Source organism: Monodelphis domestica, chromosome 4 (genome assembly GCF_027887165.1).
Source record: "Monodelphis domestica isolate mMonDom1 chromosome 4, mMonDom1.pri, whole genome shotgun sequence".
Lineage (NCBI taxonomy): Eukaryota > Metazoa > Chordata > Mammalia > Didelphimorphia > Didelphidae > Monodelphis > Monodelphis domestica.
The window spans coordinates 117,503,271-117,531,002 of NC_077230.1; positions in this window are offsets into that span (position 1 = coordinate 117,503,271).

Consider the following 27,732-nt stretch of genomic DNA (forward strand, 5'->3'; position numbering starts at 1 on the left):
GAAAGTCAATTTAGGATAACTGACAACTTTTATTCTAACAAATGGTAGTTAGGGGTAAGATAATCAAGATATCTGCAGGCTGGATTTCATAGGAAAGAGGGTGAGGAAGGTCCTTATCTATATAAAACTATCTCCCCCCCAAAAGTTGAGAGACCCAGGCTTGCCAGGCTGGTCTCTAAGAGGCTCAGAGTTTGGTGACCCCTGGTCTATATCACAGCAGAGCCAATGTCCAGACCCAGGGTGTCACAGGAGCTGTGTGAGATCTTCTTGTGCTCTTCTTATTCTTCTCAGGTTATGGCACAATTTTTTTGTATTTTGGGAGAAATGGTGGTTAGGATCAATGAGGGACTTGAAAAGCTCAGGAGAGAAATCTCTGAATCAGACTTACTGTCTCCCACCTGGAATCTCTCTTCTCTCAAGATTCCAAGCCTCCTTCACCATCCACCCTCCCCTTGTGGATGCAAACCTTGGCATATCTTCCAGGCTCTGCCCTTCAAAGTCTCTGGATCATTTCTCTATCACGAAAGCTAAAAAGCATTTTGGCAGAAACTAAGTATAGACCAACTTCTCATATCAGGAAATGATAAAATGGGTATATGATTTAGACATAAAGGTTGATAATATAAGCAAATTGAGGGATCGTGGAAGATTTTATCTCTTGTATCCATTAATAAGGGATTAATTTATAACCAAATTATAGATAGAGAAGACAATGTGATGTAAAAATGGGTAATTTTGTTTACATTTAATTAAAGTTTTTAAACAAATAAAATCAATGCAGCCAAGATTAGAAAGAAAGCAGGAAAAGTGTGTGGTAGAGGAGGGAGTTATAGCAAGTTCTTCTGCTAAAATTCTCATTCTTCAAATATATAGAGGACTGAATCAATTTTATAAGAGTATGAGTCATTCCCCAACTGATAAATTATCAAAAGACATGAACAGTCAGTTTTCAGATGAAGAAATCAAAGCTATCTCTATTCTTACCAAAAATGCAAATTACAACAACTCTGAAGTACAACCACATATTTTTCAGACTGGCTAATATGACAGTCAGGGAAAATTGACAAATGTTGGAGGAAATATGAAAAATTGGGACACTAACACCCTGCTGGTGTAGTTGTGAACTTATATAATCATTCTGGGAAACAATTTAGATCTATGCCTGGAGGGCTATAAATAAGGAATATATCCTTTAACTCATCAGTACCACTGCTATGTCTGTATTCCAAAGAGATTATTATTTTAATTTTAATTTAATTTTTTTATTTTTCTGTTGTTTTTATTAAAAAGAAAAAAAAAACTATTAAGAAATCTTTTTGACAAAAAAGGCAAGGAAGATTTAGCACTCAGAAAAGATACCAGAAAACAAAATCACAAATGTCTGAACACAATATTGTCATCCCCCAACCTCACAGCAGTTAGGCAAGGGGACCATTTGAGTGCACTGCGGAAAACATGCATGCAACTCTGAAAAACTGTACAACTTAGAAAACCTATAAACATTATTAAAACCTAAAACTGTTTTTGCCTTTTTATAAAGGATTTTTAAAAATATATCAAAATGCCTGCTTTAGTGACATGCTACTTCCACCAGAAAATAAACACCCACAACCCCACCCCCTTAATATGGTTAAGTTGACAAGCCAGCTCACTTTTTACCACCAACCCCCCCCCCCCAACTTATGTGCTCTTCATTCAATATGTGGTTGTTAAAATTACAGCCACCAGGTGGTTCCTGCTGCTTTGTATATGGATGGGAAAGAAGATGGTCAAGAAACTCAATCACAAGCCTAAAAGATGGCTAGCAACCAAAGATGGCTTTTTTGCCCCAATTCCTTCTAGCACTCCTTGTTTCCTACTTCTGACCACCCCCCTTGCCACCTACCTCTGTCTTTCCTTGGCTTAAGGGCCAGTTTTTAATCCTGTTCTATATAACCCCCCCTCCCCAGCATACAAACACCATGTATTTTTTTGTTTGTTTTTACATTTAAATATAAAAATACTACTCTGCTTTGGGTGAAAAGAGGATGGATGAATGGCAAGAAGGTTCATTACTAAAGTTGAGCAATCCCCACTGGTTCACATAACCTACTAACTATCTTCTGGTTTCCCCCTCTAATACAAGGGAAAATATAAAGATGCCCATACACCTAGAAGACAAAGGACTTGTTTTCCTGCCTACCTAAGCTGAGACAACCACCCCTTACTAATTATTATCTTTAAAGAAAAGAAGGTTATACAATCTCATGTAGGAATTTAATACTCTTCTCCACTCCACCAAAAACAAACAAACAAACACCACGTACATTTCCCCCTCTACCCATTTTCTATTCCCCCACCCCCTGCCTCTCTCAAATATTTATTCTTTTATTTTTTTCCCCTGGAAGCCATAAGTCTCTGTTGATGTGCAAACTTGATTAGATGGAGGCAGTGGTTATGTTCCCCAACCCCTTTTCCCCACTCACATACTATTTCTCAGTCTTCAAAATGGCCTCAATGATGGGAAAAGATTAAAAATAATCACCCAGCACTACTCCCTTTACCCAAAGAGATTTTTTTAGAAAAGGATAAGTACATATATGTACAAAAATATTCATAGCAAATCTGTTTGTGTGGTAAAGAATTAGAAATTGAAGTGTGTCCATCAAATGGAGACTGTCTGAATGAGTTGTGGTATATAATTGTGATAGAATATTATTGTATTGTTAGAAGTGACATGCTGGATGGTTTCAGAAAAGAACCTGAGAAAATGTGAACTGATACAAATTAAGTAAGCAGAACTAGGAAATCATTACATATCGTAACAGTAACATTATTCATTGATCAACTGTGAATAACTATTCTAATTAATACAATGATCCAAGACGATCTGAATGGAATTATGATCAGAAATTCTGTCTAATTCTAGGGAAAGAACTTATGTAGTCTGAATGCAGATTGAAGCATATTTTTTTCACTTTTTCTTGGTTTGTTTTTTGCAATGTGACTAACATGGACATATGTTTTCCATGATTTCGCAAGTATAACTGATATTATATTTCTTGACTTCACAATAGGTGAGGAAGGAGTGAGAGGAAGGTAGAGAAATTGGAACTCATTTAAAAAAATTAATGTTTAAAATTATTTTTTAAAGAAAAGAACATGGGAAGCTATCTTTTCATATCTTTACTTTGGGGCTGTTTGTTCAATTCAGTATTGCAGCATTCAATTTCAACTGTTTTGTTCTTTCCATTTTCCATTTATGTTATCATAGTACTTGTATATACTGTTTTCCTAGTTTGCTTATTACACTATGCCTCTATGAGAAAGATAATTGAATCCTAAATAAGGAGAGAGATTCATTATCTTGTAATAGAAAAAGATGAAATAAATTAATAATAATCTTGAAGCAAACTATGAAAGACATCAAGAGATGGGATAGGGAGACTAGGAAAACTTCTTTCCTAAGAAATGGAGCTGATTATATTAATTCCTCCAGCAAAAATCAGCAAAACATGAAATAGATGGTTTGATTTTTCAAGGTTGTAATTTGGGCAAGGTAGAAACAATGGCAACAAAAGGGGAAAGTCATTGAAAAGTATTGGATACTTTAAAATTGAATTGGATAACTATAAAGCCAAGCCTGCAAAGAGAGGAAAGTGAATATGTACACCAGTGATGACCTGTGAGAGCACCAAGGTATGGAAAGAAAGATACAGAGGAGTTAAAAATAACAGTGAAAATGAATACATTTAGGAGGACTAGGATACAGAGAAAAGTTGAATAATATGAATTCATTTTCAGATAGAGGATTTCATAATTCACATGATCATTATATGAACTAATATTTGTAAAGAATTTTAAAATTTGCAAAGATAGCCATATAATTCTCCAATGTCATCCTTGTAAGGATTTGAGGTCAGAGTAATTATTATCCCAATTTTACGGCTGAAAAAGTTGAATCAAAGACCTTAAGTGACTTAGTCATCCAGCTAATAAGTATTTGAAATGTGATTCAAACTCAGTTCTTCCTTACTTCAAATCTAGCTCTCTATTGACTATACCATTACAAGTCTATGGGATCATAATATCACAGTTGTATACCTCATCTTTGGGGGAGTACATATTCCAACCCTCTCACTTTATGAACAAGGAAAATAAAACCCAGAGAAATGAAGTAATTTATCCAAGCTTATACAGGTAATAAGCATTAGAACTTGGATACAAATTTAGTTTCTGTAACTTCAAGTTCATGATCCTTCTTATGCCTAAGTTAATAATAGAAGATCTTTTTGTAAATAGCTGATTCATATTTGGTACTTTCATTAAATATCTTATTAAACATTTGTATCTCTGCCATGGATGACAGCACTCTGAAAGCATGTAGAATCAAGCAAAACTTTCTGATGTGACTTCTCCATATGGAAAGAAACTTTTATTTGGGTATTTATTACAAGTATGGCATCTGAGTCATCTTGCATAAAGGACAGTGGTGAACTTAAAAAAACTCAAATACAGAAGACCTGCCATTCTATGTCCATTTCAATAGGGTAGAAAGTATGTTGGATTGGTCATTTCCCACCTAGCTGTAGTTTTCAGTTATCCTTAGTCCTTGACACATTTAAAATAGTTTGGTTCTGTTTATATAATGCTAAAACATTTGGACGAAAACCAATAAATTCATTTGATTTGGATGAGCTCTTGATGCAATCTGGTTATATAAGGTCCCTTCATTCAGAGGGAGGGGGAGGAACATGTAGACAGAAAGAGCTATAATGACAAATGAATCCATTAAGAGTAATCTCTAAACACCAAAGAAATGCTGCCGACTCTTTTGTTCATCCTTATCATGATAACTGGTGATTGGCTCATTCCAAAAATCACCAGGACTGCATATACATTTTCAAAAAACTTTAACTTCCATTGTTTTCCTGGATTTACACACACACACACACACCCACACACACACACACACACACACACACACACATATATACATATGTATGTGTATATACATTCTGGGTTTATGTCTTTTTTCTGCCTGAAATACATTTATACTAATAATCACCATTTTGTCCTCTCTTTCCTAAATGAAGATGGATTTTTTAAATTGACAATAACCACTTATATTAACTTCAGGGCTTCAGAAGGTCTAGAATTGGGACAAATACTGTTCTGGGTCTTCTTATATAATTTCTTTTAAAAAACAAGCAAAAAAAGAAATATATCTAGTTAACAAGAGCAAAATAAAGTTTTCTTTATTTTAAAGGCCCATCAAACCAAAATCATTATGTGATCACAGTCAGGAAAATGAGTTGAAAATGTCTTGTTGACATAGGAATTTTCTGTATCAAATGAGTACTGTGCTCATTGCATCTATCAAGTCCCAAGTATCAGCCAGCATAAAAATTCTGGCATAAGATAAAATTTCTGCTGATAATCATGTGCTAAATGAAGGGAAATACTAATCCCATGAGTGTGGAAAGAAAATGATTTCAAGTGGAAGTGCTTTGTATTTATCAGACATAATGGTGACTCATAGGTGTGGATGATTTTAAGTTCCCTATCTTATTACTCCTCTTGTATATATATGTGTGTGTGTGTGTGTGTGTGTGTGTGTGTGTGTGTGTGTGAGTGTGTGTGTTCTACTCCACTGACTTATGTCATTGGTACTCTATCAAGGCTTTCTTATGTGTGATTGTACCTAAGGAAAGTTGAATTCTACTGACCGAGGGTATTTTAGCTTTTAATGATTTGTTGACAACGAGGAAAACTATGGTGATATTATGGGAAAAGTGGTGATATGAAGTCAAATCCTAACTCTGCTATTTACTTTGTTTGCAATGTGGGCAAATCTTTTGGTCTTATTTTTCTCCTTAATAAAATGAGGGAACTATGTTCATTGACTTTTAAAGTCTTTTCCAATTCTAAAGCTATAATCCAACTTGAGATGGTCAGAATTTCCTAATCCATTTTGCAGACTAATTCAAGGTTAATCATCTCATTATATGTCTTTAATCATGTGTCCTCCCTGTTCAAAAAGTTTCAATAGCTTCCTTACAGCTAGGCATTAGAGAACGAAGTCCAATATCTTAAACCTGGCAATCACAACCCTTCATGATCTTAACCTAACCTACAAAACAAGGTCCCTAGATTATAATAGTTTATAATGCACTTGAATTTGTACAAAGCAGAATTCATGTACACACATATAATGAGTCAAATTCCATAATAATTCTCTATATTTTAGATAGTCAGCATAGTATAACAAATGCGCAGGATTTGGACTCAAAAAAGACCTGGGTTGAAATTATGGAACAGGAGTGCTATTCCCTTTAAAATCCCAGAATTCCCTCCCTGATATTTCCCATTTCATTCCTTCTCTTCTAAAGTTAAGCTAAAATGCTTCTGCCATAAAGATTTCCTTGATCTTTTTTTCTTTAAAATAAAACTCCATCTTAAAAAAATAAATTTATTACTTCCTCATCCCACTACTCTAACTCAGGGAAAAATCCTATAACAAATATGCATAATCAAGAAAAACAAATTCTGACATTGACCATGTCAAAAAAATATAAATGTCCTTCTCTTTCTTGAGTCTGTCAACTATCAAGAGGTGGATAGTGGGCTTCATCAGCAGTCCTCCAGAGTAATGGTTGTTTTGTTTGATGAGAGAGCTTAAGAGTTTCAAGATTATTTTCTTTTACAGTATTATTATTAAATTCTTCTGCTTCTGCTCACTTAATTCGGCATCATTTCATATGATATAAATATTCCCATGTATTTCTAAATCATGATTTGTTATAGCAAAAAGAGGATTTCATATTATTCATGTACACTCATTTGTTCTATCATTCCCCCAATTTATGGAGACTCCCTTAGTTTTTAGTTCTATACCAATACAAAAAGAATTGCTATATTTTTGTATATGCAGTTACTTTTCCTCTTCCTTTGACATTTTAGAATATGCACAAAAAGTAAATTAGTAGCACAAAAATAATAGCAAGTTTTAGAATATGGTTATAAATTTCCAGAATAGCTAAACCAATTTATATCTCCATCAACATTGTAATCATGTACCTATTTTCTTGAAGTGATCATCATTTTTCACTTACATTTTTTTATCTTTTCCAATTTGTTTAGTGTGAGATGGATCCTTATGGTTCCTTTAATTTGCATATTATTATTGACTTTGAATATTATTTTCTGGATCCAGGTTGATATAAATTTTTTTCCTTGAAAACTGGCCTTTGACCATTTATTAATTATGGATTACCTCTTATTCTTGCTAATATGAATTAGTTATTTATGTATTTTAGAAATAAAAATTTTGTCAGAGAAATGGACTACAAAGATTACTGCATCCTGTAAGAAAGGAACTGGGCTTAATCTGCCAGCAGAACAGAGAGAAGCAGATCTGACAAGCTAGAGAATTCTGTAGGAACAGGGGAAGGGCAGGAAGGAGAGAGAATTCTGGGGAAAGGAGAGGAAATAAGCTGAACTGGACAGTTGGAAAGATTCATTTCCTCTCTGAGAAGCTATCAGCACCTATCTCCTCCTGTGAAAGCTTGCTCCAATACCCCAAGAAGACAAACAAGTGAATAGGACTGGAAGCTGTTCACTAGAAGAAAGATTTCCTCCAGATCTCCTAAAGTCCTGGATTGGTTACTATTGCCAAAGCAGTTGGAGAACCAGGGCTTCTTCTAACTGACCCTAGGGAGGTCAGACCAACAGAGCCTGATTTGCCAACGTTTTGGAAGAATGGGGTTTCAGTTAGTTTAGGGATCCCCTGCTCCCTCTTCCCTTCTGCCTCATTCCTAAACTATCCCTTACCTTGTTCCCTTAGAATGAACAGATTAATAAGAACAAGTGACTAACTGTTACATCTAGAGAGAGACTTGAAGTTGGGGGAGAGAGAGGTGACATCTCTCTCCCCAGAAAGAGGGAAGCTAACTGTATCAAGCTTGTTTAGTCAAGGTCAATGAGGGAACAGAAGTTAAGGTCTGGAAAGGCAATCAGAGTGGGGTTGTCAGGGAAAGCTAAGAGGAAAGACAATTCATTCTCTCTCTCTCTCTCTCTCTCTCTCTCTCTCTCTCTCTCTCTCTCTCTCTCTCTCTCTCTCTCTCTCTCTCTCTCTCTCTCTCCTTGACTCAACTCCATCTTTACCTCACTCTGGTCCTCACTCAGCAGGGAGGGAAAATTCCATTCTCTTCCTGCCTTCATATTGCAGTTATATTACACTCCCAATTACCTGCTTCCCTTTCATTTTAACTGTATTAGTTTTGTTTGTACAAAACTTTTTAGTTTTATGTAATCAAAAATTTTCATTTTTCTTTTGTTCCTCATTTGGTTATGAATTCTTCCAAGGAAGAAGTAATTTCTTCCTTGCTCCATTATAATATATTATATCAGTGATGGCAAACTGATGGCATATGTGCCCAAAAGGCCATGCAGAGTACCCTCTCTTTGGGCATATCTGCAGTCATTTTTTTTACTAGAAAGCAAAAGGGACTTGGGGCAGAGCTGTTATCCTCCCCCTCTCCATGTACCTGAGGATATTCCTCACTTCACTCACCCCTCTGCCCAGCAGCTCAGTGGGAACACTTCCTCCCTTTCCTCTTTGGGGAGATGTACTGGTAGGGGAGTGACTCACATGCTGCATGAGGGTACAGTGCAGATAGCAGCTTATTGAGTCTGTGATGAAGGTAATTCCCATGGTGGGGTTGGAGAGGAGCTAGTATTGAAAGGAAGCATAGCTCAAGGTATGGCACAGAGCTGGAGGAGTGGAGCACTGGGGCCATTCTCCTCCTCCTCTCCATACACACCTCCCATCACCCACCCTCTTGCCTGCAGGCTAATGGGAGCACATCCTTCCTTCCCTAAATAGGATTAGGGGTGTGGGGGGCAGCCCAAGGTCTGGGGGGGGGGAAGGCATAGCACTTGATAGGGGGGTGGAGGCAGGATCTGGTACTCCATCTTTAAAATGTTTGCCACCACTCTATTAGATTGTTACCTATTATATGTAAATTAGATATCTTTTGATGCTTACCTTGTATGGTATGAAAGGCTATGCCTAATTTCTACATGACTGCTTTTCAGTAATCCTAGTAATTTTTGTTTAATAATGAGTCCTTACCTTAGTATCTGAAGTCTTTGGGCTTGTATTAGAAATAGATAATCTGTGGAGAATATTTCTAGTTACAATAAATTACGGACTCTGGCTGACTAGAGAGATACTAGGGGAACCTGAGGGTGCCTAGCTGTAATAGAGATTTCTGGGTGTGATAAATGGGTACACTCTGGCTTGTGACTAGAGAGATACTAGGGAAAACTTGTGAGTGCCTAGTTGTTATGGAGATAGAGGTACTTCTGAAGAAGAGAGAGATACTATTAGAGAGAGATATTCTGGGATTGCCTATTGATCACTACTGATGGCTTAATAGATTAATATTTTTCCTACTCTCCTCCTCCCTCAATACCACCCTTTTCTGAAGCCTTTAACTTCACTCCTCCCCCATGAGTGGATTCTGAGGTTTATGAGGAAACACTCTTTTCTCTTCCTTTATCAAGTAAGGGGATTTATTGGGGACAACAGGATGGAGGACTGAGGTAAGATGAGATGAGAGAGATAGGGTTGTCCCTAGTCTATAAGGAGAGTTAGAAGGATTTTGGGAAATGTCAGTCCTGTCACAGCTGTGACACAAAGTCTGTCAAAGAGATATGAAAGACAATTGATTTTCTTTTGTCTTCTTCTAATCAGTCCAGTATATAACAATCAATCACCAACATCAGCTACACCACATCCTCAGCCTAGGTCAGGAAAAAGCCAGTCTCCCTCTCCCTTGGTCAGAAACCAAAACAGTCTCTCAGTTCATCTCCTGGCCAGGCTCCAACTGACTTTCCTAGGAACTTTTCATTTGGAATGTTCTTTCTTGATTGACATCTGAAGTCCTTTACTCTCTGTCTTGCATGCATGAAATTCTCTCTTCCTTCATGCCTCTTCCACAGGTTCTAAACACTAGGATGCTAGATTAATTTCTTTCTGTTTGTCATGTGGAACAATACTGTTCAATTTCTCTCTTTTTACATAATATATAGTTCTGACTACTCTAGTTCCAGACCCTGTTTCTTTCCCTGATAAATAACCTGACTTCAGGATAAAAGCGATCCAACTTCTTATTCATTTCTATTCCCTAACTCTGCAAGATATATAATCTCGGGTCCACTGCAGGACCAGTCTGATGCAAGTTCCAGATGTCTTTGTGGTAGCCTTTCTGGTTGTGTCCCTTCTTCAGTGTTTGACACCTCTAACTATCTGCATGCTAATATGGGCTAGAAAATAGCTCATTGTGACTCCTCCATGGATTTCCTCACTACTCTGGCTAATGCTCTTCATTGAACTTGTGAGATTTAGGTGGGCTGAATTAGTTCCTCTTACTTTTCCATTTTTGCTGAGATCCCTAATCTTAGCTAGATGCTTAAATGGAACTGTCATTGTACTAGTCTGGACACCAATCAGCTCCTCCATACCTTCTTTTCTGAGGCAACTCTTGCTTCTGATTTTTTTTCCTTATTATCTCTATCTAGTAGCACTATTTGACCATTCAGGAAATGACAGTACAATTTATATTATTATTATTTACTTGGATCATAGTTATGTACCTCATTTCATAGACCAGATGGTCAGCACTCCGACAGGAGGCTTCAAAGCGCACATCTCTTTGTATATCTCACAGCACTAGTACAGATTTGTGAACATATTAGAAGCCCATTAGGCATTTATTAAAAGAACAGAATGAATAAATCCCCAAAGAAACACTGTGAGTAATATCAGAAAAGGATTGAGGATCAGTCAGCTAGTATCTCCAACAGTTTCTGAAGTTTGCAATAAATTTACAATAACTGGTTTACCTGTTCTTTTCCATGCTAACTTGCATTGGCCTCTGCTATTCAAAACCTTTAAATTATCCCTCTGAATCCTTTTGTTTGCCATTTAAGAATCAACAATGGGATTAAGAATATGGAATACCCCTGCCAGTTTATCTCAAGATTTCTGAAGCTTTCCATGTTCATTGCTACAGAGAGCCCAGTGCTGCCCCTATTAACATGTCAACCACATCAAACAAAGAGCTTCATAAGTAGACACTTAAGGGAGATTTTTAGTGAAAGGAAAATTGCTGTAATGTTGGTAAGTGTGTGAGCTGCCACAGTCAAGGGAGGAAATTAAGGGTGAGAGGATATATATGAATAGATTTGAAACCCTGTCAGACATGTTGGAATTAAACCTTAGTCCTTAAAGTGACTCTTCTAAAATGAGTTGGGGATGAAATGGAATATGGTGTATTGTCTGAGCCCCTAGAGAGATATGGGGTTCTTCCTCTATGCTACAACCAATGATTAAAATGAAGGATATCAATGTTCTGAAAAAGGTCTTTCCTCATCCCACATGCACCAACTCCTAATGCCTTCCCTCTGAGACTGATTTTCATTTACTGTTTTTTCTTAACTCTTGTGAATATATCTTGTTTGTACATAGTTGCTGTAATGTCATCATCCTCCATTAGATTGTAGGTTCCTTGAGGACTCAAATTGTGCTTCTGCCTTTGTTTACATTCCCTAGCACTTTGCACATTTCCTGGCAGATTATAAGTACACAAACTATTTTTGACTGCCCGCCCAGTTGAGCTTTCTTTTGTACCCAAGACCATTGCTCTGAGATTTATCCTTTTTTCACTTTACTTTGTCTCTTTCTTTCCATTACAGTCAATCACATGATCTTAAATGCAGAAATAAACTTCATTATGGAATGAGGGAACTTAAAGACCTAAACAATATGCAGGCCACTTACTACAAGAAGAGCTTCATATTATTCAATTACCCTGGCACACTTTTAAAATTCTAAATTTATTTTTCCAGAAATTACTTTTAAGGGTGGTAAAAAGAACACTGGCTTTTAGAGTCAGAGAACTTGGATTTGAATTCTGATTTTTCTAATTCAGGGATTCTTAACCTTTTCTGTATTCTGTAACTATTTCTAGTGAAGCCTATGGATACTTTCACAGCATAATATTTTTAAGAACCTACAATAAACTATATAGAATTTTAACAGCATGACATTGAAATAAAGATATAGTTCTTTTTCAATCCAATTTCATAAAATCCCTAAAATCTAGTCAGTTGTGGAACCCACATTAAGAATCCTTATAATTTAGGTTTTAGCTTTAAGATAAGGCAAGAAATATAGGGAAAAACCAGTATTAACCAAAAGGTCACTTGGGAGCAAGGGAGTATCTGCCCTTTCTTGAACATAACTTATATGCTTTCTTACCTCTAAAATTCTTTCTCATGCCATTCTCCCTGAATTCTCTTCTCTCCTATCTTCTATCCATTTCTATCTTTGACAAATGCCTAGTTTAAATGCTTATTGTTCCAAGAAGCTCTCCAACCTCTGGGACTCTTAGCAAGTTCTACGATCTCTTCACCCAAAATGTAATGTATAATGTTTACTTCCATCTTACTTCAACACAATTCATCTTGTTCTTAACAATATGCCCATTTTGGCAATTGGTACACATTGGCATAATAAAGATGATGTCCATCTTGTGCCAATAGACTTAAGTTAAACATAAAATTCTTTATATACTCCTAAGCTTCTCAGTGTCTAATGAGAAAGCTCCAAGTGTAGAGGAATTTTATAATTGAGGCTTTGTGAGGTTTGGAACAAAGCAGTATGAGATGTTGCCCTAGAATAAAGTTTGGCTTCCACTAAAATATATAAGGGGCAGAAAAAGTAGAAGTTATTCAAGGAAACCTGATAGATGGCAGAGAAGCAATAGTGGCCTTGTTTTTCCCCTTAGCTATGACAACAAACTAAGGGTATCTTCTTTCTTCCTCTTTTTCCTCCCCTATATTTGCACAGATAGCTTATTCCTGCCCCCCAAACACAGAACTTCCATACATTGTGCAAGGTTTTTGTTACACTTAGATAAAGATATATTATTGTAAAATACTCCCCCATTTTGTCAAAGAAAGAGAGGAAGCTCAAAGTAGCTTTATAAGGCAGTGCTCTATGTCTTAACTTGATGATTAAAAGAAGAATTTAGGGGTATATTTTATGAGCTATTTATTTTATATATTGCATAGTTACACTCCAATGGAAGAATCAAATGAAAATCAAGATTTGCTTTCCGTCTGTCCCTCCTACAACAAAAAAGAATAAGCATTTATTAAAAATCTATCATGTGCCTCTCACTGTTCCAAGTACTGGGCATACAAAGAGAAGGTAGAGTAGTCCTTGCCCTCAAAGATCTCATCATGTAAAGGGCAGGGGGGAAGGATGATAATATGCAAACAAGATATACATATGTATAATATTTGTAAAATTCAAGATTTAAAAAAAATCTTTAGAGCAATTTCAGGAAAAGAAACTTGCTAACTCCCCGAATCAAAAGAGTGAGCTATTTGGAGAAAATCCCATAAAGATGCCTACAGAACCAAACACTGCATCAAAAGATCTTGAATGAACTTTGGGATGTAGTGAATTGAACTGATGGAGGGGTGAACTTATATACTCTAAATGTAAACTCTTATGCCAAAGGGGACTGTCCCCTGATTGGCTTTTTGCCAATATGCCTAGCAATCATTGGTTTTGCTCTTTCTATGTTATTTCCCTCTTATTCCTGAATTAATATAACTTTCCCCTTAGAAAGTGGAATATTGTATGCACCTCTACTAAGAGATTCTTAGAGATATAAGCTGGTTATGTGAAATGATTTCCTGGGGAGACTAAGCATGTAAATATGGGAGATTTCAACATGCTCATCTCCCAAAGAATCACAGGGGGATTATGTAGATAGAACTCACTCCCCAAGGCTTATCATACTCAGCATCCCATTTGCATGCTTATGCTGCATGGATGCTGCATAAATGGATGTAAATGCACATGGAGGGGGGGGGATTGGAGGATAAAAGTTTTGGTGTGGCACTGTCCTTCTTCTACTTCCCAGATGCCTGGGTGAAAGTCAGGCAAGAGAATGCCCACACATGGTCAAACTTAGGTTAGAAATATAGGCTTTTAACTTCTATCTATTTACTTTTTCTACTTCAAGTGATTATTAAAAAACTTTATGGAAAATAATACTTGGAGTTATTAATTTAAATTTTACACATAGAATGGCACATAAAACTATATATATATATATATATATATATATATATATATATATATATATATATACAATAACTTAATTGGAAAACATTTGTATTAAAGAAGGTCAGAAAAGGATTTTTTTTCTTTTTTTTGACATTCACAACTAATGGATTTATTTATTTCTTAAGCAATAAAATGTATAAGAATTCTACAAATTATCCACATTTGGGAATTTTTTATTTTTTATTAGATAATTTTCTTCAAGGTGGTGCTCTTATTCAAATATTGCAAGTTATAGAACATTTTCAAATCAGTTTCAGATTCTACATGAGTTAACAAAAGAGTCAAGGAATAGTTATGAGTATAGGTGTTACTTAGAGAGTAGCATATTACAGAGAGCTCTCCATGGAATTATGAGGACCTGTTTGTAAATGTTACCTCTGGCAAATGCTGGCTTGATGAGCTCAGGCAAGTCATTTAAATGTTCAGTGGTCTAAACAACTCTATAACTTGCAGAGCAAAGGCCAAACCACCTCCACACTGTAAAGTCTACAAAGTGATATACAATAAATAGTTTGCTAATTTCTCCAATTTGTTGTAAATCCACAGAGTGATATTTCCTGTACTTTTATGTGGCCTAGGATTAAGAAAAATATTTTCCACCCAGAATGAGCCAAAGTACTTTTTGAAGGGGCCTTAATAACGTCTAATTCCAACAAGTAGTCTATAAATGCTTGCCCCTGGATATCCTCTTCTTAACTGGGAAAAACAAACATAAAGACTCATTTCATCTAGCCCCTTAATGTATTTTCTGGTCTACAGTGAGTGACAACTAGCCATAGATCAAGACAAGAGAACTCTTTAGCCTTGAAGCTAAATATGTAACTTCAGGGCAGAAAGTTGCAAGGAACAAGTAAGATGAGATCTTTATCTTCCCCCTCCCTATCCACATGCCTGCTTACTACATGTCTAGGGGAAAATGCCTCCATAAGTTGAAGGAGATAAATAGTCTCATCAATAACAAACTGTAGATTTAATGATGGTATCTGTCCTTCTTTGAAGTCCTATTTTCTGGTCCTGCCTACTCACATCTATTGCTTTCTTCTTCATTTTGAGATCATTATTAGTTTCAAAGAAACTGGAGTATATTTCATGACCTATAGCCATGTAAAAACTGCGTTAAAATTATGGCATTAAAAATGGACCTTTATTTCTAAAAGAAATAGGGACTAAAGGAAGTCTAAGGTGAAAGAATGACTTCAAAAATATAAAGATAGAGAAGAAAATAAGAGACTGATTACTTATCAAGAGCTCCATGTAGTTAGGAAAATTATCCTTGAGGAATTGGGACTTCATTGTGTAAAAATTAAATTATAGTAATAGTTTCTATATAATTTCTATAGTAATAGAAATATTATATTTTATGAGGTTTATTAAAGATTATTAGAAATCAAGGAATAAAGAAAAAACATACAAGAAAACCACATGCCTAGGGCTGATTAGCTCATTCAAAACCCCTGAGATTAGCTTACTCACTACATCTTTGCAAATGGAAGAGAGCATCGTAGGAGGCAGAGAGCCCATTAAATACTCATTGTGATCTCGTCCAGGTGAAGACTCAGGTGAGATTATAGGGAATTCTGGGAAGTACCAAGAACTTCTGGGGGTGGAAGTCTAGGGTTCAAATCTCCATTTTACATACACCCCCCCGAGGCCCGAGGAAGACTATTCTCTTCGCTGGGGCTTTTAAACATACCAACTTTGAAATTACAATAATTTGAGGAAAAGAGAACAAAACCAATGACTGCTAGGTGCATTGGCAAAAAGCCAGTTAGGGAGAAATCTCCTGTGGCATAAGAGTATACATACAAATAAATGTTCAATCAACCACACCCAAAGTTCATTCTTGATCTTCTCCTGCAGCTTGTGTTCTATGGAGGCATCTTCATGGTGTCTTCTCCGAACAGTTCAGTTTATGGATTCGAAAAGAAAGCATGTTTCTTAACCTAAAATTACTCTCTCAAAAGGAATTTAAACTTTGCAATTTAAAATAATAATAATTTTATATTCCTCCCCTGAAGAGGGTAATTGAAAAATGCAGGGATCACTCAGGGATGAATGGCTGAGTTATGAGGTATATGAATCAATTGGCAAAACATCCAAAAAATAAAAAAAATTCTTCATGAAATATAGATTATCAAAGTCTTATGTGTAAAAAATTCTAAGTAAAGGAAAAATAAATCTATAATAGGTCCTTGAAAATGATATAAGCAATGATGCATTTACCCAGTCAGTAGCCAGGACTACAGAAAGTTGCCACACTATGAAAGACAGAAAAGGGACTAGATTATAGGAGCCAGGTAGGAGCCAAATTTGAGATACTTGTCTGTAAGCATTTTCATGAAGAGTGTGGATACAAGGAAGGCCTATGTCTCAATGTATGTCAAACGTTGCAACCTCGAGTCTCACACTTGGTTCAAGTCCTTTGTATTGGTATAGAAATTTCATCAACCTCATTGGGATTGGTTGGTCTCTGACCTTGTGCTCAATTGGGACTATGCAGTTTAGTTTTGTGCTTTTTTGGCCCTGTGCAATGGCTCTTTTTGTATTATCTTGTCCTTGAATCAGACAGAATCATTAAGCAATGTCCCATAATTTTTTTAAACAATTAGCGGCATCATTTTTATAGTCTCAAGCTTTGGGGGCATGCATTGACATTATAGCAAATATATTTTAAACTTATATTACTGCAAATCAAAAAGTTAAAAGAAAATCTTAATACTGGTGACATTTGCTTCAAATATAAAAAGGAGAGAAAAAAATAAAAGACTAAAATATTATATTGCACATGCAAGCAAAATATAATAATAAAAGTTTTTAAATTAAAGAATATAGCTTATAATCATTGACACACTGTGTCAGCTAAGGAAATATAGAATACAAGGTTTCTCACCAAAATGAGATCCATTTCCTCTTCATACCTGGCCATGATCCACTGTGAGTACAAGCAAATGAATTTCACAAGGAAACAGTTTTTTATAAAGAAGAATAGTACAAATATGTAGGTATCAATATCCCCAAAATTCTCAATAGCCCAATTAATTACAATAGCAAACAAAACCCACTATCCTTTTTTTTTTGCATGAGTCTGCTGTATGACATTTAAAGAAAATGGATACTTGTCACAAATTTTTCAGGTGTAGCAAAGTTTCAACCTTGGCAAACATTTTTAAACAAAGTAAAACTTATTTGGGTCTAGAACATCATCAAGAAATCTAGATATCATTAAAAATTTGGCAGAGAAGTCTAGGAAAAACCCAAACCTCTGTACTGTTGATGTTGGGTAAAGTGAGATGAAGAGTATAAATGAGAGAGATATGCTCTTCTTTTTGGAGTCAGGGGTACTATGCCCTGGGATTAACTTCCCAGCTCCTTTGGTATGAAACTGTGATGTCCCATCCACTCACATTTTCATAAATGTGGGAGGTGGGGATTATAATTGTATTTCACTTCAGGTACTAAAATGGACCTTATCAGAGTTGTTGAAAAAATATATAAAAACCATGTCTAAAAGACCCCTTAAAATCAATTTGAGATATTTAGCTCATTAAATTTTCCAAAGGCTGTTCTACAATTTTAACTAGTTTTTATAAAGTCCATCTATCCTCTATGTGACAATTTACTAAGTTAAAAATAGAAAAAGTTGTTTTTATATGGGCTTATTTAATAATATTTGTTCAGTGTAGTTATAGGGGAAAAGCAACAGAATATAACAGCAGTTAAAACCCAGTAGTTTTTATAAAGAACAGTGTAACAGAATAGTACTGAATGCATTAACATATGAACTTAAAATCAATAAAATTAAATCTTAAATAAAACAATTAGCAAAATTCAATGTAATACTGAGGTTTTTTATAAAACATTAGAATCTGAAATGCCTTAAATTATAACCTCCAGTCTCTTTCAAGTTTGTTGTTGGTTGTTTTTTTTTTTAATCCATTTAGATGCCTATTGTCAGAAGGCAGAAGATTGGTAAGGGGTAGGCAATGGGGTTCAAGTCACACAGCCAGGAAGTGTTTGAGGCCAGATTAGAACCTAGGACCTCCCCTCCCTAGGCCTGACTTTCAACCCACTGAGCCACTGAGGCACTGAGCAGCTCCCCCATAGTGAGGGTGGGTTTTAGTAATCTCAAATTGGGCCAAAGTGTTGCAGAGAGATGAAATTCTCTCCTGAATCTCAGGTGAGATAAATAACAGAATCAGTGCACTCAAAAGATATTCCTTGAAATACGCCATGCTTGTAAATAACTTCCTCTTTGGAAAAGTCTCTCCCTTCACCTCATTGTCCCACCCTGTGGTCCCCTGCCACTGTGGAGGCTAATTGTAGCCTAAGGAAAGATCACCCCTGTTTTTACCAATTGGTGTTTGATTCCAAAGACACAAGGGGCAGCTACCAGCAGCCTGGGTCCTGGGGCTGGCCTAGGGCAATCTGGCTCGGAGACTGGAGATCAGCTGGGGCTTGGCTGGGGTGTGTGGAAAGGAAACAAGACTGACAGTTTGTGGGGGAAGGAGCAACTGGGAGTGGCAGTTGGGTCTTGTGACTAGCACTTCCTTCCTGCCGGGAGTAGACGGGAGAGGGAGAACCCTCTGCCAGCCTCTGGGGCCTGGCCTTATACTCTTAAGCTAAGGAAAAACTCCAATGCCAACTGGTTATTAAACTTTATATTCTTTGAATTTGCAGTCAGATAAGTGGACTATCTTTTCTGGTCATAGAGGGAGCTGAACTTCAGTTCAGTCATTTCAGGAGAAACAGTCCTTATTGGACCCCTGTTGCTTCCTCTCAGCAGGGGTTATCTCTCTCTCTTTTGCCTCACCAAGAAATATTCCCTCTCTCCCCTCTCTCCTCCATATACCCATACACATCTCCCATTATTCTCCAGGTTTTCCTACCCCCCATTTCCTTTCCCAATAAACATTACAGTTTTTGGCGAGCCAGCCAGAGGTGGGATCAGGAGAGTGATCTGGGTCAAGCAGGTCCAGAGTGGATGAATGGAGGCAGAAACAGGCAGCAAGAACTGGGCAGGCAGGGCAGAGACCAGGTGAGCAATCTTGGTCAAGAAGGTCAGGAGGAGCAAGTACATCAAGAATCAGCTTTGCTGAAAAGCCTTGGAAGTAGGAACATGTCTTAAAAAAATTATCTAGGTTATCTTTAAAAAATAAATTGAGAAGTTCTCATCCAAATCTTGTGATTTCCAAAACTGTAAAAATTAAATTAGTCTCTAGTAATAGAAATATTATGAGGTTTATTAAGGGTTATTAGAATTCAAGGAATAAAGAAAATACAAACAAGAAAACCATGTGCCTCGGGCTGATTAGTCCATTCAAACTCCCCTCCCTTAGCTTACTTACTACATCCTTGCAAATGGAAGAGAGCCACTTAGGAGGCAGAGAGCCCATTAAATACTCATTGTGATCTTGCCCAGGTAGAGACTCAGGTGAGATTATAGGGAATTCTGGGAAGTACCAAGGACTTCTGGGGATTGAAGTCTGGGGTTCAAATCTCCATTTTACAATTGGAAACTAGAAGAAGCCAGGAAATGAAAAGAAAGGGATAAGGGAAAGAAAATCCCAAGCTTGAGGGATAGATTAGAGTTGGGAGGCAGAGACTTCTGGGGGAAAAGCCAAGATAGGGGGAGTAATGCAGAGAAGCTCAGAGTCACCATGAGAATCTCCTCCAACCAATTTTAAAATAAAGCCAAAAAATGAATAAAGGAATGAAAGAACCAACAGGGAAACAGAGAGAAACAACTTTGGGGGCAGAACCAAGGTGGGGATTAAAGCAGAGAAACTCAGAGTCACCATGAGAATCTTCTCCAACCAATATTAACATGAAGCCACAAAATGAATACAGGAAAGAAAGAACCAATAGGGAGACAAAGTGAAACAACTTTCAAGAAAAGAAAAATGCAAAAGGTAGGCCAAGAACATCTGGGGCACTGGGATGAGAGGGGAGCAGTGTCAGCAAGAGGCTATAGCAAGGAGTGAAAAGCAATCCAAGAACAAGCCACACACTCCCACCCCACATCTGCTGTTCCAGGTTTAGAACCTAAGCCCAAGCTAACATTCAGACCCTGAGACCATATCTGGGAGGTGCAACCAAACCACACCCCTTAAAAGTCTAAACCTGTGGTGAAATTTGGAATTCCAGTACAGGGCATTATGTGCTGAAGTGTTCTAATTTGTGTGGGCCCAGAGTGAAGACAGAAGTCTTCTTCTGAAGAAGTCACACTCTGGGCCTGTGGTGAGAATATAGATCACAGTTTTGGATAGTTGGTAGACCCAAATGGTGTCTAGATCTTTTTGCCAAAAACTCAGGGTGGAGCTCCAGGACAGGGCAATAAATTGTGTGCCAAATTAGATCAAGCACACAGTGAGACAAAAAACTTACATCTAAGTGTGAAACTAGAATTTGAGCAGTTCCTCACCTGATCAAACTCAGAGTAAGGCCAAAAGCTTTTGCCCAAGTCTGAGGCAAGTCTTTAAACCATCAGCATCTCAAGGGTTAATTAAATAAGCAGTGGGAAGTGGTTTTCATAGCTCTCACCCTTCAGACCATAATACCATTTTGGAAGAACTTAAACTGGCAGAAATCCAGAAAAAAGCTAAGATTAGCATCAAGGAAGGAATAAAACTTAAGAGGGTACCCTAACCTCCCAGAAAATCATAGACAACCTATAAAAAGTTAGGAAAAATGAGGAGACAACAAAAAAAGCATCTAACTCTTAAAGAATGTTTATGGAGACAAAGAGCAAGGTACAGACACACAAGGGGACAGTGAAATCAAAGCAAGCATACACAAAGTCCAAAAGGAAAATATGTATTTAATATAGATGCTGGAAGAGCTCAAAAAAGACTTCAAAAAGCAATTAAGAGAGGTATAGCAAAACTGGGGAAGAGAAGTGAAAGCAATGGAAGAAGAAATAGGCCAAATGAAAAAAGAGACCCAAAAGCTGACAGGAAAATCAGGCCTTAAAAATCTGAATTGAACAACTAGAAACTAATGATTTCATGAGAAATCAAGAAACAATAAAAACAAAATCAAGAGAGTTGAGAGGTAGAGAGTTGTGAAGAAGGTGAGTGTCATTAATTGGAGAGTACAGTAAATGGACTTATATAAAAAGAATGGAAAAGTAAGAAGTGGAGAGATTATGAAGGCCTTCAACACAGACTATTGAAATAGCTTCCTGGTCCCTTTCTCTCATTGGTTAGTTCTTTGTGGGACTTTCCATTTTCGGGAAGGACTTAAACCAGTCACACTTTATTCTCTGGATTTCTTACCATGTCTTATCTGCCTTCTCCCTTTTCTTCCCCTTCAGATCCATTCTCCACTGATGAGTTCTTTACTCATCAAATTATACATAGAATATTTTTCTACCTTAAGCATTTCTCCACTCCAGTTCATTTCCCAATCAAATCAATTTCTCCTCAGTACAAGCCTAAAAAGGTCTCCTTCAACACATACACACTCAATAAAAATATTATCAATATATTAAATGTACATAGTAAATAATAAGTTAAATATACATAACAAATACAAAACAAATAATACTGAAGTGACTTCTTATTACCTACATCAAATATAACATTTTCTTGGATTTTAAAGTCCTTTATGTAACTTGGCCCCTTGCTATCTTTCCATTTGGGTAATTAGAATTTGCTCCCCAGGACTCTCTTTTCCAGAATCCCATTTGCGTATTCACGATAACATACTAACATAGGGAAGATATGTATAAGTTTTGTATAGCTCCTCCCTCTTTCTCTTTCCTTTCAAGAATGTGGCCATGGAGGTCGGGTGAGAACCAGGCAGGAGAATTTTTCTCATGTGATTTTACTCAGGTATTTTATACTTTTGTTCTTTTATTTCTTCTATTTCAATTGATTACTAATAAATCTTATAAAATATAATACTTGGACTTGTTGGTATCAATTTAAATCTTACATATTCTTCTTGTAATTTGTTTTTCTCCACAAACTCTATGGTTTAAAGGTATGGCCACATTTCTATTCTTGCACATACCATTTGTAATGGGGAAAGGAGATTATTTTTAAAGGGTTGGACTTGATTATTTAAGAGTTTGGTTGCCAGGAATTTAATTAATTCCAAAGAGATTTTATTTACAATTTATTTACAAAATGTAGAAGAGTTAAACAAGAAATCAGAAAAAGGATAAGGTAAGATCTCTAGCCTGAGCACTAAGTAATTTACCCCTGGCCCCTCTAAGCAGGGAGAATTAGTTTCAGCCAGCCTAGGCAAAACTGAGGACCCAGGAAGTCTCTTCAGAAAATCCAGCAGTTAAAAGTCAGTTTTTCACTCACCAAGTGTCAGTCCAGTCAACAGATTCTTCTGCCCTTCTTCACCAGCCTCAACTAAAAAGCATGAAGAATTAAATTCCAACAGAAGTGGAAGTCCAAGTTGAGCTCTGCTTGTGTCACTTCCCCTAATTCCATGTTTACCAATCATAGCTGACACTCTACTCTAGGACTGCCCAGAAGGCAGTTAGTCGATTCTGATTTGTTACCCACTATCACCCACATGGGTCACAGAACTCCCACTTCATGATTAAGTGGGATATTTGCACTTTTGATGATTAGATCTAAGTGGGCAGATGTTCATACTTAACTTTTAAGTACTGTGTTTGCACTTTTTGTGATTGAAACTAAAAGTAGGCAGATCTCCATACTTAACTTTTAAGTATGGTGTTTACACTTATGGGGATTAAAATCTAAAAATAGACATGAGTTATAATTTACATCTTCAAAATCAGAGAAAAGCTTAGTACCTTCATTGTTACAATCAGGGGAGAGTCAAATCCAATCTTCACATATTCTATCTCATGACTTTAAGTATTTTACTGGCTTTCCTTCATGCTCTGAATACTCTATTTTCTCATCTCCACCTCCTGTTTTCTCTGGCTTCCTTAAATTTTCAACTAAACTCCCATAATATACAAGAAACTTTTCCCAGTTTTTATTCTTAGTACCTTCCCTCTGAGATTATCTCCAATTTATCCTTTCTATGCTGTGTATGCTAACATTGTTTGTATATGTAACACTTCACTACTCTGGACCCCACTGCCTGAAGGCCAAGTAGATTATATTTTATCCCTCCCCACCCAAGGTTCTCTGGTATATTTAACATGTTTTAGAGGTGTCTAGTCTCTCTACCATTGGTTCCAAAATCTACTGATGGTGGGGTTTCCCTTTTTATAAGAGGGTTCCTTCTACCCTAATTCCATGTAACCACTAACAATCAGATTAGCTTTTGCAAAGGAATATTTACTTCAAAAAGTATAATCACAAATATACAAACTTAATAAGTGGGACTTAATCTTCCTCCCTACATGTAGCATCTCCATCTCTGCAAAGGGAAAAAGGACTAGATTAGTGAGATATTTAAGTTCCTTCAGAGTATAATCTTAAATTTCACATCTAAAATCCATCTTTAGTTCAATTTCAGGTATTCTCGCTTCCCAGGATTTCCCTGATGAACTGGCTGGCTGCAACACCTCACTTCCAATTCTGCATCTAAAATTCCATGACTCAGACTTCCTTTTCCAGTGGGACTCACCATCTGTAGCTAAATCTGAGAAAAAACAAATAAAGAGACAAGAAACAAATATGCCCATTTCTGGGAACTATAGTAAAAGATTGGAAGGTAGGGGAGTGATATGTCTCTTCTAGGTTCAGTTCATACCTCCCATGTGGTGAGTAAACTCAGATCTTTATTCTCAGGACTTAATAGGAAGGAGTGATCAGTTAAAAAAGTCCAAGTCACACTAGTTTTAAAGATTCAGTCTGTTCTAGCAATCCAGCCAATCAAAGGAGACTAAACTAAACCACAAGTTAGGAAAACACAAAATGACTCCATATTTGACATTCTATTTAAGTCAGGGCAATCCTCTTATACATATTAGCAAACATTATCTGCTTCAGTTTCATTAACAATCAGAGAGGAGCGGAGGCTGAGGAAGGTGGGAAGATGTTGAGTAAGCATCATGATGATGAGATTTCAGGTTATCCTGGATGGGGCATAAGGTTCAATGAATCCAAACAAAGCAGAACTGTATAAAATTCTATTTCTCTTAGGAACTGTTTCTTTCTGGTCCTCTCAGAAATGTCCATTTCATCCCAAGTCATTTTATCTGAAGGGATGCTTTTTCCAGTTGTTCCCTCAAAACTATCCATGTTTCTTCCTCCTTCCAAAAAATGCAACGTTCCATACCCAAAAGTGCCAGCATTTTACATGCATATTCATATACACATATATAACCATGTATAAATGCACACATGGGCATGCATGCATATAATGCATACACATATATTTATATCTATTTAGTGAATTTAACATTCAAGGATGCATATACATGTATTTGTATGTCCATATTTGTATCTATGTGCTCTATAAATATGTTTGAGGCTCATGTGTTTTGTTTTACTTTTAACCTCACAGCATTTAGTGCATGAAACTCATAGTAAGAAAACTCCTTCTATCATTGCAGATTGGTACTAGTTCTAAAACTTAGACTCCTAGAAACGTCTTTGGGGAACAGGGAGGTGAAGTAACTTTACCAAAATCTCACCAATAATATGCACTCATACAAGGAAACAAACATTTGGAGAATTTCCACTTTTCAAGTTGGAGCTGAAAGTAAAGGACGAGACAATATGAATCCTAGGAACAATACGAATCTTCCTGGTTTCAAGGTCAGCTCTTTATGTACTCTATGTTCTGTCATATGCAATCCTTTAGGACAAAATGAATATTATTGGCACTGGAGGGTCTCATTCGACCCTTAGCAATCAATCAGCCAACCAATCAATAAAAAAGCATTTGTTAAGGTCTGACTTACTAGGTGCTAGGCAGTGCTACGTTATTGATAACACACCCAGAAAATTTCAAGGTGGCAGCAACTGAAAGTCAGAGCTTTTTATGTTAGTCCTCCTCTTGGAAACAACTCAGTAATTTCCCTTTTTAAACCAAAATCCAAAGTGGGCCCAGCTTCAAAGGTGTTCTATTCCTTGTTTCTTCCCCCATCCTTCTTCCTTCATAACTCTGGCTCTGGCTCACAGTAATCTCTTGCAAGTCCTCTTGGGAGGTTTCCAAAGCATACCCCAGGCTTGTGTGTCCAACAAATAGGAAAACACACAGTCCCCTGACTCCATTCTGATTCCTCACCATGTTCCTTTCTCATTATTTGTAGCATTTTCTAATATTGCTCTATGATTTGCTGCGTTGGCGCCCAGCTTCCCCTTAGAGAATTACTTCTGCTTCCTCTAGGTTTCTCAGTTTGAGTTTCTAATTCTTCTTGTATTGGGGAGAATTTCTCCAAGGATCAATTTCAAGAGAAGGTTTGAATGGTTGACCTTTTATAAGCACAGACTGATTTTTCAGGCTCTCATGCCACAGACATTGTATCACAGATACTATTGTGGCAAGACAGTCAGTGATTTATGATTAACCCCCTCCTTTCTCATAAATAATCTAACCCCACTGGGATTATTTTACTCATTTGAGTATGTTGTTGGAAATGCAAGCTGAAGCCCATTGTGGCAATGACTTGGTAACACCTTGAGATTTGGGGAGAAAAAAGGATATGAGAAAACTATTCAGAAAGCAATATAACATATAACAATATAACAATACAAATAAATCAAAGAACTTAAAGGGTGAGTTTCAAGAGAAAAGCTAAAAGAATCAAATATGGGTGGTTTTATCAAATGGTAATGGGGGGGCAGCTGGGTAGCTCAGTGGATTGAGAGTCAGGCCTAAAGACAAGAGGTCCTAGGTTCAAATCTGCCCTCAGACACTTCCCAGCTGTGTGACCCTGGGCAAGTCACTTGACCCCCACTGCCTAGCCCTTACCACTCTTCTGCCTTGGAACCAATACATAGTATTGATTTCAAGATGGAAGGTAAGGGTTTATTTTTTTTAATGGTAACTGGGGTAGGGAAATGATTTCATATTGCCTGCATGAAAAAAACAAGTATAAAAAGAAAAATTCAGGAGGAGATGCTATTATAATTCATAAAATATCATATATAGTCTCCACTATTGAGTGACTCTTTCTTAATTGAATAAGGGAATGTGTGATAACTATTACAGATCATTGTCAGTCTGCTATCTTCTAGTTGAGAACAAGTCCTGAATCCTGTAATAGTTTTATAAGTAATTTTATTCATCCTTTGGTAAAGGAGAGAGCTTGAGAAAGGGGTAGTTCTCTCATGTAGTCTTTGTGAAGTTATATTATACAAGGGCTTCAGGATAAGGACTCATTGCCACATGTAGGCAGTAGGTAATTTCCAAAGAAGGGTAGTTTGAGATATATATCAGCAGTAAGTATAAACATTCAATCTAATTTAGAGAACCCAAAACATAAGCTTTGGATAGTCCCCAAACAAGAAATGAGCAGAATCAAAACAAGCACTGGATGGGATCTACACATTCCTTACAGCCTATCAAGACAAACTCTGATCTCAGATTTTTCCTTTCCATATAATGGCAGGTCCTATAATCTGCACATAGATGACTACCCTGTTCATCTTCAAACATGCTATTGAGGGTTAAGTAATTCCTGAATTTAGGTTCCAGCTTTGTGATTCTAATCAAGTCATTTCAAGTTTCTGGATCTCCATTTCCTCATTTGTAAAAAGGGGATCAGAGTACATTTTTAACTCCTTCAAAAGGCAGTTGTGAGGCAAGTCCTTCACTGTATAAAAAAGATATGCTGCTTTGGAGGCTCATCCCCAGACCTGGATTCCAGAACTTGGCACTCAAACCATCTATTTTACCTGGAATTCATATAATCTTAAACAGAAAAATCTTAAAGTTATTAAAAAGAAACCTTCTGTTGAAATTGAGTGCCATGGATGTTTCAGACTCTAGAGAACTCAAGGAATAGCAACTGAAAAACAATTGATGGACACATGATGAGTTTGAGCCGCCTGCAAGTCATTACATAGGAAATAGACTGCTTTGGCATGAAAAATATACCTCTTCCAGGAAGTCTTCTCTAATTCTGGAAGAAACAAATTATTTATCACACATTAACATAGAACGAGTTGTTCCACTTAAATTAATTTTCCAGAAAACTGAATTTTGCTTTTTAAGTACCTCAAAGATTTTTATTATTATATTTATGCTAGATATTTTTTCTAAAATGTGTTACCTACCTACCTTCATACAGTCTTAAAAAGACAGTATGAGGCCAAACTCAGGGTCATTATTTATAAACATTCATTGTTGTACTACAAAGTAATACAATTATTCTGATCCTTCTCTCACTGTTAGATTGCCAGCTATCATTTCTTCTTCTGTCATTATACTTTGCTCCTAACAACTACCTTCTCTTCACACCAATCACAGATTTTTCTTTAATCCTGTGTAATTTTTCTTGGATCTTAGTTTCCCCAACTCCCTTCCTCTTTAAAAAAGCGATAGTAGCCAGCAGCAAGGATACATAGCAGGGGCAAGAGGTGTAGTTTAGATTGATGGAGATTAGGGGGACAGAAAAGAATGAATGAAAATAATTTACTAAGTGCCTACTA